A 16,784-nucleotide genomic window follows, 5' to 3' on the forward strand; every position below is an offset into this window, starting at 1 on the left:
TAATTTTAGCATCTGCTGATGATTTTTCTTGATGTAATTATTACTGTGGTGTTTGCCAAATGTTAATTTTCTGTGTCCATCATTCGTTCTAGTTATGACGTGAAAGAGCTTTCCTTTCCTTCCCATTTATTTATTCAATCATGTATTCATCTCAGTGCGGACTCATGGATATTTATTTTATCCTTGGGGTTATACTCCAATACGACTTTATTTTGTTGCTCGAGTCATTTCAACTTTAGCCATTGAGTGCTCTTTCGGGTTGCCTCCTGAATCCCACTGGCATGTTCCCATCCTTTTATTCTTTGAGCATTTTCTATTTCTGCTACTACAAGATGCTCCAGGCTCATCTTGTACCTTTGCTGCCCCAGTCCATTTCTCCAAAGAGAATGGTATTTAGAAATCAAGATCTGGGCACTAGGTGTGCTCATTGCCTGTAGGTCCTCTCAATGGCTAGAGCTAGGAAATATATGTGTATATACACAGTTACACACATATATGCTTTCAGATGTATATTGTATGGCCTGCTAAAGAAATATCTTTATAATCACACTTTATTAAGAATAGTTATTAGGGGAGTTCCTGGCTGACTCAGTTGGTGGAGCGTGCCGACTCTTGATGTCCTGGTCATGAGTTTGAGCCCCACGTGGGGTGAGGAGATTACTTAAAAATAAAATCTTTAAAAGAAAAAAGAAAAGTTATTAGGCACTCAGGTATATGGATTTTAAAAGTTGCCTTTCTGACACCTATCGAGATGGTCATATAGCTTTAATTCTGATGTGGTGAATACTAGTCATAGGTTTTTCTAATAATCAAACACCTGTGTGTGCCTACAAGAAAACCTGCCCAGTCTTAGTAAACGAGTATGTATTATCTTCAGGAATTGCTTTGCTAATATTTTATTTAGAATCTATGCTTCTGTATTCACAAATTAGATAGGTTTTTTAGTTCTTGGTTTTGGTGCTTTGTCAGGTTTGGATATCAGAGTTAAGGTGGCTGTATTAGTTTCCTGTGGCTGCTGTCTCAAGTAATCCCAAACTGGGTGCTTGAAACAACAGAAATGTATTCTTTGGCAATCCAGAAGGCCAGAGGTCTGAAATGAAGCCAGGGGCAAGGCTGGTTCCTTCTGGCCTCTCTCCTGCCTTCTCATGCTTGTCAGCAACCCTTGGTGTTTCTTGACTTGTAGCTGCATCTCTCCAAACTCTGCCCCCGTCTTCACATAGCCTTCTCCTGTGTGTCTCTCCACGTCCTTTCCTCTTCTCATAAGGACACCAGGCATTGGGTTTAGGACTCACCCTAAATCCAGAATGATTCCATCTTGAGATCCTTAACTAATTACAAATGCAGAGACTCTACTTCCAAATAAGATCACTGTCCGAGGTTCCAGGTGGACATGAATGGGGGGGCACTAGTCAACCCACTAGAGTGGCTCAGTCAAATTAAGTGGATAAAACTTCATTTTATTTTATTTTTTTGCTTATAGTTTAGAACGAGAGTTTCCTTTCAGTCATGGTAAACTCAAACCTGAGTGTGAGGTCTTTACATACCGCATTTCTTTTTTTTTTTTTTAAGATTTTATTTGTTTATTCGACAGAGATAGAGACAGCCAGCGAGAGAGGGAACACAAGCAGGGGGAGTGGGAGAGGAAGAAGCAGGTTCATAGCGGAGGAGCCTGATGTGGGGCTCGATCCCATAACGCCAGGATCACGCCCTGAGCCGAAGGCAGACGCTTAACCGCTGTGCCACCCAGGCGCCCCGTACATACCGCATTTCTGACTTTAAATTTACTGCTGCTTAGGTACCATATTCTAGTTTTTGCTATTCCTTTATCGTTTAGGCTACTGAGGGCTGCAACCATCTTCCTAGTTTTTCCCTTGGCTAATTGTGTTTTGTCATATATAAATCTATAAATCACATGTAATCGTATAATTCAAAAGCGTTTATATGTTAATCTGTGCAGCAGGGTATGTTTGTGATATAGATAGATGCGGTTATAAATATTGGCATCTGGCAATAAGCTGACATCTGGTGTGTAGTACTAACTTTTTATTAATTGATTTATGTTTATAATTGGCTTATGCATACTACATAAATATCACTCTCATTTTTGTTTAAAAAATTAACCTTACATTTGTGATGGCTTTAATAGGGTTTAAACAGCTCTAATCAGCTCTCATCATTTTAAAGAGCTGTTATTTTCACTATATGCCATAGAAAGGCACCTCAACTTTCAGTCCTGATACCGTCCCCAGAGGGACCATTCAAACTTGTAAGATGAGTTGAATTTCAATGGGCACATAAGTCTTCTGCCAGACCTAGGGAATAACCTGATGAATGTCAAGAAGATCGAAGAGGGGGAGTCTGGCAAGCTCTGCAAGGAGCATGTGTGACAGAGGGGGAAATGGGAAGGTAGTCAGTGGACCCAGGCCAACTTGGGGGGTGGCCACTCTGTGAAGGGTTTGCAGGAGAGGCGTATAAGACCCTGCCCTCTCTTGCAGAGACCGCTTGAATGTTCTAAATCTTTTCTGCCTTCGGTGTGGTCTGTATCCAGCCTTGTTAGCAATGCTGGTGACCCCACCCCCTCACCCCAGAAGATTATGTCCCAGTTTGTAGCCTTGAGCTCAGGAGACTATAGGAGACAACAAGGAAATAGAGGAGAGAACCCTATGACTCCTGGAGGCTCATCTGGCTGGGAAGGGAATTTAATTTAACCTACCTTAAATCCTTCCAAACAGAAGAGAACCAGTCAAGATGGGGAAACTGAGTCATGCACTTTCTTTGACCATTCCTGCTCCCCTTTATAAAAGAAATACATGGTACGTGCTCAGTGTATGTTTGACGATCACACAGTTCTGGGTTTCCTCCACAGTACCTAGCACAAAGCTGCACACAGTAATCACCGGCCACCATTTTCCTTAGCAACCCGCCGGGTGCCTCCCTGAGTTATCTCACATAATCCTCACAACAAAAGCAGAAGACCCTAACCTCAGAAGCTACCGTGAGGCTCTAGGGATAGAATCCGTGTGAGCCACTTACTATAGTGAGGAGCTGTGATGAGGCTAATTTATCGATGAGGAAGTGGAGGCCCAGAAAGGTTAACAGACAACTCGCCCGAAGTCATACAGTTCGGAACCGGAGCGCTGGGATCCCAGCCTGACTTTATCAGGCTCAAAGCCCGTGCTCTCCCCAGCGTCCTATGGTAGAGGGAGATGGCTCAGCCAGTATGGGATAAAGAGACTCTTTAAAGGCTCTCTGCCCCGGGAGCACATTAAGCTGCTTATTTGGCTGCGCTGTTTGGCTAATTAATTTGGTACTTGCTTAAAAGCAATACGAAATGGTTATGGTGAAGTTTTAGCGTTTCCAGAGGAGAGGTTGTTTACATCTGGCGCGGCGGCGCCAGCGAGGGAGAGGAAAAGAGATGGAGGAGAAAGGAGGCAGAGGCCTTCGCTGTATTGCCACGTGCCTGGTTTTCAAATTAGACATTCCACGGTCTTCCATCAGGGTGGTTCGGTATGTCCGTCTAGGCTGTTTTCCACTGCTTGGAAAAGACACAAAAGCTTTTGTTCATCATGAAAGAATTTTCTCGTTCCCACCTACAGTAATTGCCAAGAATGAAATGTGTTACAGTCATTCCGGAGAAGAATGATTGCCTTTCTTTGCCTAATGCCACGTAGGAGATTCAGGGCCAGCTTGAGCCGTTGCAGAGGCCCCAGCTTCCGGCGGGGGCAGCGCTGCTGTGGTTTAAGAGTTTCCTTTGAGCTCAGTTCTCTCTGGGGAGGGTCCAGGGGGCTCCAGTCACCATAAGGAACTGCATGCATTTAAACAGGGCCATACACCTCCCTTGCTTTTCAGATGCGAAATCCGAAACCCACATGGAAGGGATTTGCTCCACGGCCGGCACACCGCCAGTTAGTGGTAGAGTCGGGACTTGAACTCAGACCTCCTGACGTCAGTGGAAAAACTGAATGGAATCCGACCTCACCAAGGAATGTTGAAGGATGCAGCTGATCATATGTGCTAGATAAACTGTCAGGGGAAAGGGCAGGAGGACCCGATAAAGAACTGGGAAGAACAAAACGTCAAAGTAAGCCTGATAATTATGGAAAAGAGTAGGTCAGAGTAACTACGGTCAAGGTCACTACTGATGCAAATTGAATATCTGCCGCTTGCCAGATGTGGGATGATGCAACACAACCGTAGTTTTAATTCCATATAAATAGAGCTGAAAATCCTTCAGCTTTCGGAGCCACTCGCCAGCTCCAAAGCGTGTGCGTTCAGGATATTCACTCCGCTCAACAGTACAATCAGCTCATTCTATACCTAGGAATCTGTGGCCTCCTTTGGGTCTCAACTTTTTTTTTTTCTTTTCTTCCAACACGTCCAGGCCAGCGCATTGCCCTGCAGGTGGCCTTTTCAATAATTGCCTGTTTTCTGTTAAGGACCCATGAGATTTTTCAGGTAATGTGGGAGGGGTCCCACAGAAAGAAAACCTAACCAAACACATCTTGCCCCACTTTCCCAGCCTCTAGTGTTCCCTCAGGCTTGTCATCTGTGAGTTGGGAATAATATTTCTGGTTTTTCGCGTGCCTGCCATCCCTTGCTGGATACTGAGGAGTCCCCTCTCACGTAAGAGTTTTTGCATGTTGGGACAAATGACACATAGGCGCCCACGTGTGTTGTGGTGGGCCGAAAAAACAGCTCCTTGAGACATCAGGTGCTCCCTACCCCCTGGAACGTGTGTTGCCTTATTGGAAGAAAAGGTCTTTGGAGACGTGGGAAGTGAAGGATCTTGAGATGAGGACATTATCCTGGATTATCTGGGGGGGGGCTTTCAGTGTAGTCCCGTGTATCCTTATAAGAGGGACAGAGAGAAGGTGATAGGAAGATGGACCAGAGAGGGACGTGAAGGTGCTAGTTTTGAGGGTTGGAGAGATGTGTCCACCAGCCAAGGAATGCCAGCAACCGCTAGAGATGGAAAGGGGCTAAGAACAGATTGCTCCCTGGAGGCTCGAGAGGCAGGGTGGTTCTGCTGACACCTTAATATCAGACAAATTCAGACAAGTGAAACTGACTCCGGAATCCAGACTCCAACTGCGAGAACAGCCATTTCTGTTGCTTACACCACTGCATTTCTATACTTTGTTAGAGCAGTTGACTACTCACAAGATAACCCACACAAGGATTCCCCAAGGAGAAGGGCTCAGGTTCCCTTTTGCGGGGAACAGCAGCTTTGGGTGCTTGTTGTTATGAGGGGTGGAGCTGGGGTGGGGGTTCGTGCATGGACACGGGGCCGTTCGTGGTTGGAAATTCCCAGTGGTGCCTAGGGACAGAGCACCTGGCTGGCGCAGCTATGGGGCAAAAGGGAAGAGAGGAGGGATGCGGCTTGAAAGCTCTCAGCTGCCCAAAATCAAAATGCAGTTAGAAGCTTCATTTCCAATGACCGTAGAATTGTGTGTTGAGTTAAAACGGTAAAGCCTTTAGAACAGGGCTCAGCACAAATGAATTGCTAATAAATATTACCCATTATTACTTTTTACCATTTTATTTTATTTTTAAACATGTTTATTTATTTATTTATTTTTATTTTTTTATTATTATATTCAGTTAGCCAACATATAGTACATCATTAGTTTTTGATGTAGTGTTCAATGGTTCATTAGTTATGTATAACACCCAGTGCTCATCACAACACATGCCCTTCTTAATACCCATCACCCTTTTACCCCCTCCTCTCTGAAACTCTCAGTTCGTTTCCCGGCGTCCATAGTTTCTCATGGTTTGTCACCCTCTCTGATTTCTCCCCCTTCAGATTTCCCTCCCTTCCCCTGTGGTCCTCTGTGCTATTGCTTATGTTCCACATACGAGTGAAACCATATGATAATTGTCTTTCTCTGCCTGACTTACTTCACTTAGCATAATCCCTTCCAGTTCCATCCATGTCAATGCAAATGGTGGGTATTCATCCTTTCTGATGGCTGAGTAATATTCCATTGTAGATATGGACCACATCTTCTTTATCCACTCATCTGTTGAAGGGCATCTCGGCTCCTTCCAAAGTTTGGCTCTTGCGGACATTGCTGCTAAATCACCTCTCTTTTCAGTTTCCCAAGCCACTATTGGAGTCTTCACGAGTCTGGTTCTGAAACTCCCCTTTCCTGCTGCACTTCCTCTCCAGGGTGATTGCATCAATCCCTATGTCTTTTAGTGATACTCAAATCGACCCCTGCCACAGACCTGTCCCCAAGCTCCAGCCCGCAAGATCCAATTCCCTACTCACCATCTCTCCACGGAGCCCTGACAGGTATCTCAGGCTCCACAGGTCTCCTAAACTGACCCCGTAGTCTTTCCCTGCAAACCACCTGCTCTCTAGGCATCCCACCGATGCAGTCACACTGCCACCCTTCCTGTTGTTACCCATGGTGCCCCGCAACCACGCCAACCATCCCCAAGCTCGGCTGATTCCATCTCCTCTCCATCCCCACCAGCTACTTCATTTCAAGTTCCTTAAAGTGCACCGGGCCTGGAAACTCCATCCGAAGTCCCCAAGGAGACCTGCACACCAACTCCACATCTCAGTATCAGTGCTCTGGGCTGTATTTTAGAATCACTTGGCTTTGTTTTTTAAATTATTAGGCCTTGCCCCAAAGGTGGTCAGAATCTCTAGGGTGGGGCTTAGACAGCAGAAACTTTTAAATCTTAGGTGATTCCAAAATGCAGCCAAGGTGGAGGACAGCTGTGTCGGACTTGTGGTGAGAAGCGGGACCCTGATGCCAGAGCAAATAAACGGAGGAGATGATGGACCTTGGCGCTGGGTTAGTACCCCATGGTTTCCCAGCAGCCAGCTCTTCTGGCTGTGGTGGCCCAACAGTAAACAAACACCCTTTCTCTTGTCTTTCTTTTTTTTTAAGTTTTGACAGTGGTTTTTTTTTTAATTTTTTAAAATTGTGGTTAAAAAACACAAAACATCAAATTTGCCATCAATCATTTTTAAGTGTATAGTTCATTAGTATTAGCAATATCATAGTGTTGTACAACACATTTCTAGAATGTTTTCATCTTGCACAATTGAAACCCTACACCCATCAAATAGCAATTCCCCCTTCTACCCTCCCCACATCCCCTGGAAACCACCATTCTACCTTCAGTCTCTATGATTCTGACTACTGTAAGTACATCCCAGAAGTAGAATCACACAGTACTTACCTTTTTGTGCCTGGCTTATTTCACTGAGCACAATGTCCTCAGGGTTCATCCATGTTGTAGCATGGTTCAGAATTTCCTTCCTTTGAAAGGCCAAGTAATATTCCATTGTAGGTATACTGACTGCCAACCAGTTGTCCAAAGTAGTTGTAACACTTTACACTCCCTCCAGCAGAATGTGAAGGTTATAGTTGCCATGGAGATATTCTCAAGGGGGTTAAAGTCAATGAGTTTTCTATGGTGAGTATAAAATATTCTGTTTGGATTTAATGAGTAAGTATATTCTGGATGATCTTGGGGACCTGACATAAGTAACTTGTGTTACCTTGTCTGCTTCAGCACTGGTTTTGGTGATTGTGATGAATGGAAATGGCAGTGTTTCTCGGTCTTGAGACCATGGAATATATTCTCAAGAGTCCACAAATATATTTTTGGGGTCTTCATATTTTCATGTTTGAAAATCACCATTTATTTGGTTTAATCATAACAACCACCTTATAACGTAGGTACTATTAAACCCTGTTTGACAGATGAGGAAACAGAGTCAGAAAGGAGAAATGATTCACCTAAGGTCACACAGATTGTGAGTGGGGTAGTCAAGACTCAGAAGCAGGTCTGATTGCAAAGCACTTTTTGATTATAAAGCACTAACTAGTAAACTACCTTCATGAGGATGGTTCTTATTCATCATTTTTTAAAATAGCTTTATTGAGATATAATTCATATACCATACAATTCACCTATTTATAGTGTACACTCATTGCCTTAGTATGTTCACAGAGTTCTGCAGCCTTCACCGCAATCAACTGTAGAATACTTTCATGACGACCAAAAGAAGCTCTACATCCCATAGTCATCACCTTCCAATCTCCCTATTCCCTGATGAGCCTTAAACAGCCACTAATAGCTTTTGTGCTTATAGATTTGCATATTGGGGATATTTCATATAAATGGAATCATTTAATATATGGTGCTTTGCAACTGGTTTCTTTACTTAGCATAATGTTTTCAAGGTTCATGCATGTTGTAGCATGTATTAGGATTCCATTTATGTCATGGCCCAATAATACTCCACTGTATGGATAGACCACATTTCTTTATCCATTCACCAGCTGATGGGCATTTGAGTTGTTTCCACCTTTTGACTATTGTGAATAATGCTGCTGTGAACATTTCTGTACAAGTTTTTGTGTGGATGCAGTTTTCATTTCTCATGGATATATGCCTAGGAGTGGAATTCCAGGGTCAGGTGGTAACTCTATGTTTAGCTTTTTGGGGACTGTCAGACTGTTTTTCCAACCACTGCACCATTTTACATTCCCACAGGTAGGGTACGAGGGTTCCAATTTTCTACAACCTCACTAATACATGTTATTATATTACTTTTTAATATTTTCTATCTTAGTGGGTGTGAAGTGATATCTCATTTTGGTTTTGATTTGCATTTCTCTGATGGCTAATAAGGCTGAATATCTTTTTATATGCTTATGGACCATTTGTATATCTTCTTTGGAGAAGTGCCTTTCAGGTCTTTCGACCTCTTGAAATTGGGTTGTCTTTTTATTGTAGAGTTGAAAGAGTTCTTTTACATATTCTGGATAAATTTCCCTTACAGATATATGATGTACAAAATTTTTCTCCTGTTCTGTGCATCCACTTCTGTCTTCTTTCTTTTCTTTTCTTTTCTTTTCTTTTCTTTCTTTCTTTCTTTCTTTCTTTCTTTCTTTCTTTCTTTCTTTCTTCTTCTTTCCTCTTTTGAGAGAGAGAGAGAACACATATGGGGGAGAAGGGCAGAGGGAGAGGGAGAGAGAGAATCTCAAGCAGACTCCACACTCAGTCTGGAGCCTGACACAGGACTTGATCTCACATCCCTGAGATCATGACGTGAGTCTAAATCAAGAGTTGGATGCTTAACTGACTGAGCCCCCCTGGTGCCCCATTGCCTCTTCATTTTCATGATGAGGACTGTTGAGTCACAGGGTTTTAATTCTGATGTCAATTTACCAAATTTTTCTTCTATTGCCTGGGCCTTCAGTGTCATACCTAAGAAACTACTGCCTAATCAAGGGTCATGAAGATTATTGCCTATGTTTTCTTCTAAGAGTTTAATCGTTTTGGCTCTTATATTTAGGTCTATGATCCATTTAGAGTTAATGTGAGTATATGTTGTGAAGTAGGGGTCCAAATTCATTCTTTTGTGTGTGGATATCCAGTTGTCAAAGCACCATTTGTTGAAATAACTATTGTCTCTCATTGAATGTTCTTGGCACTTTTCTCAAAACCAAATATATCTCTAGATATGTGGGCTTATTTCTGGATTCTCACTTTTATTTCATTGATCTGTGGGTCTATCTTTATGCCAGTACCACACTGTTTTGATTGCTGATAAAGGCAGTAATTTCATACTAAAGAGTAGAAAACTGAGGAGATCTACAAAGGCACTAAGAAAAAAAGATGGGTGGGATGGGGAAGTTTCCTGGTAGTAGCCAAGAAGTGAATGGTCTTCAAGTTGCATAAGAGAAAACTGTTGAAAAGAAGTGGGGTGATGAGCATCTCCATAGAAAAATATAGTCACACTATCTTGGAAGCATTTTAGGTAAGACATCCAAAATATTAGGCAATGCTGAAAGATGGGAGAGAACAGAATGAAGCAAGGAATGAGAGTGGCTGTAGGGCAGGGCTTGGAGGAAACTCCCTCTGCCTGCCGAGTGTGCAGATGATGAGAAAGGATGGCAGCCCAGTTCAGGAAAGCTCTTGAAGGGGTTGTTGAGAAAATGCCCACTCTCTCCAATCAGAGCATCTTGGTTTACCTAGCACCCCCACCCCCCAAGGAGGAGCCAGGGGTGGTGCTTTGTGATGTCTAAGCTCCCACCCACCTGCGCATTTCCCCTACTGGCTGGGGCAAGTGCCTAGCTGAACAAACAAAGCCAAAGGGCGTGGCTCCTCATTGTACTGGTAAGGGGTGTTTTACAGTCTGGTCAGGAGCTCTGGAGAAGACCACTGGGAGGCTTCAACATGGTTAAAGTTACCAGGAAGCCAGAGAAAGCTAGCACAGTTATGGAACAACCAACCCTAAGCACAAAACAGTTAACCTCAAGCACAAAAAGAAAGAAGAGGAAGAACCGCNNNNTCGACCCAGACCCATATGTAGTGGCAAGGTGAGACCACCTCACTCAAGTTCCTCCTCTTCTTTCCCATTGATTCCCCTCCCCCAAGACTCCCACCCTTTCCTTGCCTGGCATAAAACCCCTCATTAGCCTTTGCCCCTTCTCATGAATCCTGACTATCCATTCAGTCCCCCATCTTCTTCCTCCAACTCATTGCCCTTCTGGAATCACCCTGTTTGCCCTTCCAGGTGAAGAAGATGCAGAGGGGAATGAAAAGACTGCTTCACGGAAGTTCAAGAAAAAAATCCTCTCGTTCTAGTACAAGAATTCCAAGAAAGGTAAAGAGAGTGAAAAAAGCCAAGAAATTTCGGCCTTTAGCAAAGGTTGAATAGCAGCCTAAGTCCAAAGCACTAAGGCCTGGCCTGAAAGACCCTACAACGGCAATCCTACAAGATATGACACCATCCTGGAGCAGAGATGGTAGTGATTAAAATGAAATCAACAACTTTTGAGAAGCCCCTTTTTCCAGGAGGTGTGTGTGTGTGCACGCGTGTGTGCAGGTTCTCTGGTTATGAAGAACAAGGGAAAGAAAGGAAGAGACAGATTGTGAGAAGGAAGAAGCTGAGGTTCTGGGCAGTTGGGGGCTACATTGACAGGTCCACAGTTAGCCAGACATTATGGATAAAGACTGGTTGAGGACTGAACATTGAAGACAAACTTCCATTCCTAACATTTAACCCACAGGCAAGGAGGAAAAAGTGCTTGAGGTGTGTGTGTGTGTGTGTGTGTGTGTGTGTGTGTGAGGTAGAGAGAGACAACATCAGTGTTTAGATTGCCAGAACCTGAATGGAGAGAGGTGTGATGTGTGTTGGGTGAAAGGGTCACCCCCTAATAAAAGTAGACAAAGAGACTACCTTCAGGCCACCGACTTCATAGCAGTGTTTGCTTTCCCCCATACTATGCAGGAAACAACTAAATGCCCTCAGAAGAACCCTAAATGCATCCTAATAAAAGTTATTGACAGCACTCCCAAGGACTAAAATAATGGTGTTTAGATGCCACAAACCCAGCACAAATGAGGTCCCTTTTTTTGCTAAGAAAATTTAGGATGAAGCAGTGTCCTATCAGGTTAAGGAAGCCTTTGACCAATCATTAGTTGACCCTTAAGCTAAAAGATAGAAGATACTTTAGTGATTACACACAACAAAGAATATAGACTTTACAGAATTAGTTCAGGAAAGTCACCAAACCTCCAAAACAATAACATATCCCAATAAGTAGATATCCACATACAATGAAGGAAATTCGACCCCCCCTCATACCATATTTAAAAAATAAACCAAAGACCTAAATATAAGAGCTAAAACTATTTAACTCTTAGAAGAAAACATTGATGTAGATCTTCATGACCTTGGACTAGGCAATGGTTTCTTATATATGATACCGAAAGTATAAGCAACCAAAGAAAAAATAGATAAATTAGATGTCATCATGATTAAAATCTCTGGTGCATTGTAATTAAAATCTCTGGAGAAAATACTTGCAAGTCATATATCTGATAAGGATCTAGTATTCAGAATATATAAATAACTCTTTAAACTCAATTAAAAAAGCCAGAGAAGTCAATTAAGAAATGGGTAAAGGATTTGAATAGATATTTCTCCAAAAAGATACAAAAAGGACAGTGAACTCATGAAAAGATGTTCAATATCACTAGGCATCAGGGAAATGAAAATCAAAACCGCAGTTAGGTACCATTTCTAGACATTTCTGAACACAATTAGACACCCACTAGGATGGCTGTAACTTTTTAAAAATGAAAAATAACAACTGCTGGTGAGGATATAGAGAAGTAGGAACCCTCACTCATTTTGCTCTTTGTAATGTAAATTGGTGCAGCCAAGGTGAAAACTAGTTCGGCCTTTCCTCAAAATGTTGCACATAGAGTGGTTATATGACCCAGCAAATCCAGTCCTAAGTATCTAACCGAGAGAATGGAAAATATATGGCCACACAAAGACTTGTACACAAGTGTTCATAGCGGCATTAGTCATAATAGTCCCAAAATAAAAACAACCCAGACATCCATCAATTGAAGAACAAATAAACAAAATGTGATCTCTCCATACAATGGAATATTATTCAGCCATTAAAAGCAGTGATGTATTCATACATGTGACAACATGGATGACCCTTGAAGACATGATGCTAAGTGAAAGAAGCCAGACACAAAAGACCACATGCTATATGAGTTCATTCATATTATATGTCCAGAAAAGGGAATCCTACAGAGGCAGAAAGTAGATTAGTGTTGCTTAGAACTGGAGTGGGGAGGAATGAAAGAGGGTGGAGGCGACGGCAGCTAAAGGGTACAGGGTTTCTTTTTGAGGTGATGAAAATGTTTTAAACCAACTGGGGGGATGGTTGCCTGGATCTGAATATGTTAAAAACCATTGAATTGTCCATTTTAAATAGGTGAATTTTATGGTCTGTGAATTATATCTCAAGAAAGCTGTTAAAAAATCAACAGGAACCCTCAGTTTGTTTCCTATACAGTTGCTGGAGGGGAGGTGGGTGGGGGGATGGGGTAACTGGGTGATGAGCATTAAGGAGGGCGCGTGATGTAATGAGCACTGGGTGTTATATGCAACTGACGAATCACTAAACTCTACCTCTGAAATTAATAATATACACTATATGTTAATTAATTGAATTTAAATAAAATAAAATAAAGTATCAACAGGAAAAAGTCTCCGGCAAGAGTGCACTCTATAGATTTAGAGTCTCGTGCGAAGGTTCTGGTACGACTAGACTGACAGTCCCACTGGGCTGTTTCCAGTGGGGAAAGAAGATATTTCCAACAAAGACATTGGGGTGCTATTACCAAAAGATGGAGCGATGGATGCTTAAACCCCTCCCAAGAATTATAACTTTACTTGCAATAACATCCTCACATACTACCATGGACTGCCAGGCCCTAGATGACCCATTACCGCCTGCCTCTCCAATGTCATCTTCTATGGCTCTTTCTTTTCCTCCTTCTCATTGCTGCTCCTCAGACAACCTAAGCTTGTTCCCGCTTCAGGGCATTTTTATCAGTTGTTTCCTCTGCCTGCAATGCTTTCCCTCCAGGTCTTTGCAGGGCTTCCTCCTTCTCATCATCCCGCTCTCAGCTCAAAGGTTATCTTGAGAGGTGTTTCCTCTGACTCCCCTCCCTCCAGTTGCTACTTTGTCTTCATAGTCATCGGTCATTATTTGATGATATTTCTATTATGCTTCTGTGTTTACTTCTGTCTACCCTTCTCCCTTGATGGAATGTAAGTCTCATGAGATCAGGGACCATGTTTGTTCCATCCGTCACGAGAGTCCCAACATCGAGCATGGGGTTTAGCACATGGTAGAATCTCGGGAAGAGTTTGTTAAATGTACAAGTAATTAAAAAACCCCAAATCTACTGAAATGAACTTTCTACACCATACGCTATCACCTTTTTTGGACATGGGCAATGGAAAGGAAGATGGGTGGTGAACAGAACCCTGAGGAGAGGAAAAATTAGGACGTTCGGAGCTTGGTCGTAATTGTTTTATGGAGTGAGAGTACCAGGATTTCCTGAAACCCGTAAAGCAGAGAAGTTGGTGCTCTGAATGGGACCTAGACAGCCGTTCTCTGGGCTGCTGTGGCCCACCACCTTCTCTCCCTCTTTATTTTCACGCTCTCAGGGACCCTCCTCCGTCTCTGTCTCCCCGAGGTCCTGGCAGCTCTCTGTTTCTTTGCTCCTGAAAGCACCATTCACGGAACTGGGCATGGGTCAACGCCAGTTCCCGCCGCCTTCAAAATCTTTGCAGCTCGTGTTGCCGCGTACCAGCGTGCCCCGAACATGGGTGCCCTCCCTCTCCTGGAGGCATCCGGCTTGTGCGAGCTTCCACCGCAACGGAGTCCCCGTGTCGAGGGCGGTCTCTGAAATGGCTCCTCGTGCGCGGCTCCGAGGCTCCCGCCGAGCTGGGAAGGCGACAGATGACAGATTGCTGCTGCTGGGCTGGTCCCCAGTCCCCGGCCAGCCCTTGCGGCCGAGTGGACGAGTATCGTGCGCCCCAGCGGCACCACGGAGTGGCAGCACAGAGGCACACGGACTCGGGGCCAGTCCAGAGCCGAGCGTCCCCCCGCACGGCCCTGCTTTCCCCCAGCAGCTCACGCGTGAGCAGGCAGCGCTCCGTGAAGGTGGCAACGGGCCGGGGCTGTCCGTCGATTCTGGGAGGTTCTTCAGGCCGCCGCACAACTAGAGGAATGGCTACTAAGCAATGGTCTTGGTGTTTATAACCGTTTGAAGCGACACTGCCTTTTTTCATTCATTGTTTTATTACATCGACAACTTTATCCACACACTGTTTTATTACATAATTCTGGCCTTGTTACGAATATATATTTTTATTCTGCTTTTTTTAATATTGTTTCATAGGCATTTGCTATTACATATAATTTGTAAACCTACCGTTGTCAAGGTTGTATAATAGTCCATCTAGTATAGTGGTTTTCAACCAGGGGCGATGTTGTCCCCCAGGGGATATTTGGCAATGTTCGGAGACTTTTTTTTATTTTTATGGAGGTATAATTGACGTATACCATTATGTTAGTTTCAGGCATACAATGTAATGATCAATATTTGTATATATTGCAAAATGATCTCCACAGTAAGTCTAGTTACCATCCGTCAGCACACAAAATCACCAAAAAATTCTTTTCTTTTTTTCCTTCTGATGAAGACTTCTAAGTTTTACTCACTTAGCAACTTTCAAATATGCAATACAATTTTATTAACTATAGTCACCATGCTGTACATTACATCCCCGGGACTTACTTATCTTATAACTGGAAGTATGTATGTTCTGAAATGGGTGAAGTGGGTCAAGAGGTACAAACTTACGGTTCTAAAATAAAGGGGCATTGATTTTGGATGCTACCAGTGAGGAGACCCTGGAGCCAGGAGGCACTTACTCCAGAATAGGCTTCCCCCATCCCAGCCACCAGGCCTTGGAGACCCATAGACAGCCCATTTAAACCGTAGGTATACGGATGAGATTGTGGGAATGCAGGCTGAAATCTGATCTGGGAAGAGAAGACAGGAAAGTGGAGGTAAATAGTAGCCCAGGTTTGCAAGGTCCCAGACTGAGTCATTCCTTCTGAGGTTGTTTCCCCCTTGGCCTTGATGGAAATGAATTAATTTGGTCATCCTGCCCTGGCTGCCCATTTCTGTCTTCAGCGTTGAGTAGGAGTCCACGGAAGATCAAGGCTTTCTGTGGGCAAGTCCTTGGGGCCACTGGCCATTAGTTCTCCTCCATCTTTCTCCTCCTGTGGATTTAACAGGCTTAGTGCCACACTTAGACCCACGCAGGAAGAGCTCCGCTCTGGTCCCTGTGCTTTAGAGGGCCTCACTTTGAGGAGGAGACAGTAGAATCAGAGATGTGTCTTCACAGGGCCCCGGCCCCCTTCTAGACCACACAGCAGATATCTGGGAAGCTGAAATTCCCTGCCTGAATAGCCACAAGCCCGTTTCCAGAGCCTTCATAAGCTCCTTTCCAGAGCCTGCCTTCCCGGGGACACACCCACAGTTAATGTGGGCACCTGCGTGCCTGAGGGGTGGCCAGGAGGTGACTGTTTGTCATTTGGGGAGAGCGGGGATGAAACTTAGAAGCACGGGCTAGTAAGTCCACATAAGCGTGTGTGAGGCCCACTTCTGTGAGGGGAGAGCCCAGAGTGAGGAGAGAAGCAGGATAGTTAGCGGGTCACTTGCTGGAGGCTGGTATTCTCCATGTCACTACATTTATTTTTTTTTAAGATTTTATTTATTTATTTGAGAGAGAGAGAGAGAGAAAGCACGAGCAAGGGTGAGTGGCAGAGGCAGAGGGAGAAGCAGTCTCCCCGCTGAGCAGAGAGATGGAGGCAGGAGATCCCAGGACCTGGGATCATGACATGAGCCGAAGGCAGTCACTTAACAGACTGAGTCACCCAGGTGGCCCTCCATGTCACTACATTTAGGGGTAGAATTTTGAGTCCAAGAATTTTGAACCTGGCCTTCCAGGTTGTTATGAAGGTATATTTGTCGAGGTAGAAGGATAGGACAGTTTGTTAGCTGTAAAGCTTTTAAAAGAAAACATAGGAGAAAATCTTCCTAATCTTGGATTAGGCAAGAATTGCATAGATATGATTTTTTTAAAAAGCATAATCCATAAAAGAAGAAAAGATCATAAATTGGGCTTCATCAAAATTAAACACTTAGGCTCTCCTAAAGCGTTATTAAGAAAGTAACAAGATAACCTACAGAACTGGAGACAGTAATTGCAAATAGGCCTGATAAGGAACTTCGATCCACAATATAAATAAAACTCTTACATTTCAATAATAAAAAGATAACACAATTGATTCCATTAAAAATTTCAACACAGAACATTTATGAATGGCTAGTAAGCTCATGAAAAGCTCAAC

Source organism: Ursus maritimus (genome assembly GCF_017311325.1).
Source record: "Ursus maritimus isolate PB19 chromosome X unlocalized genomic scaffold, ASM1731132v1 scaffold_X1, whole genome shotgun sequence".
In the NCBI taxonomy this organism is placed as follows: Eukaryota; Metazoa; Chordata; class Mammalia; order Carnivora; family Ursidae; genus Ursus; species Ursus maritimus.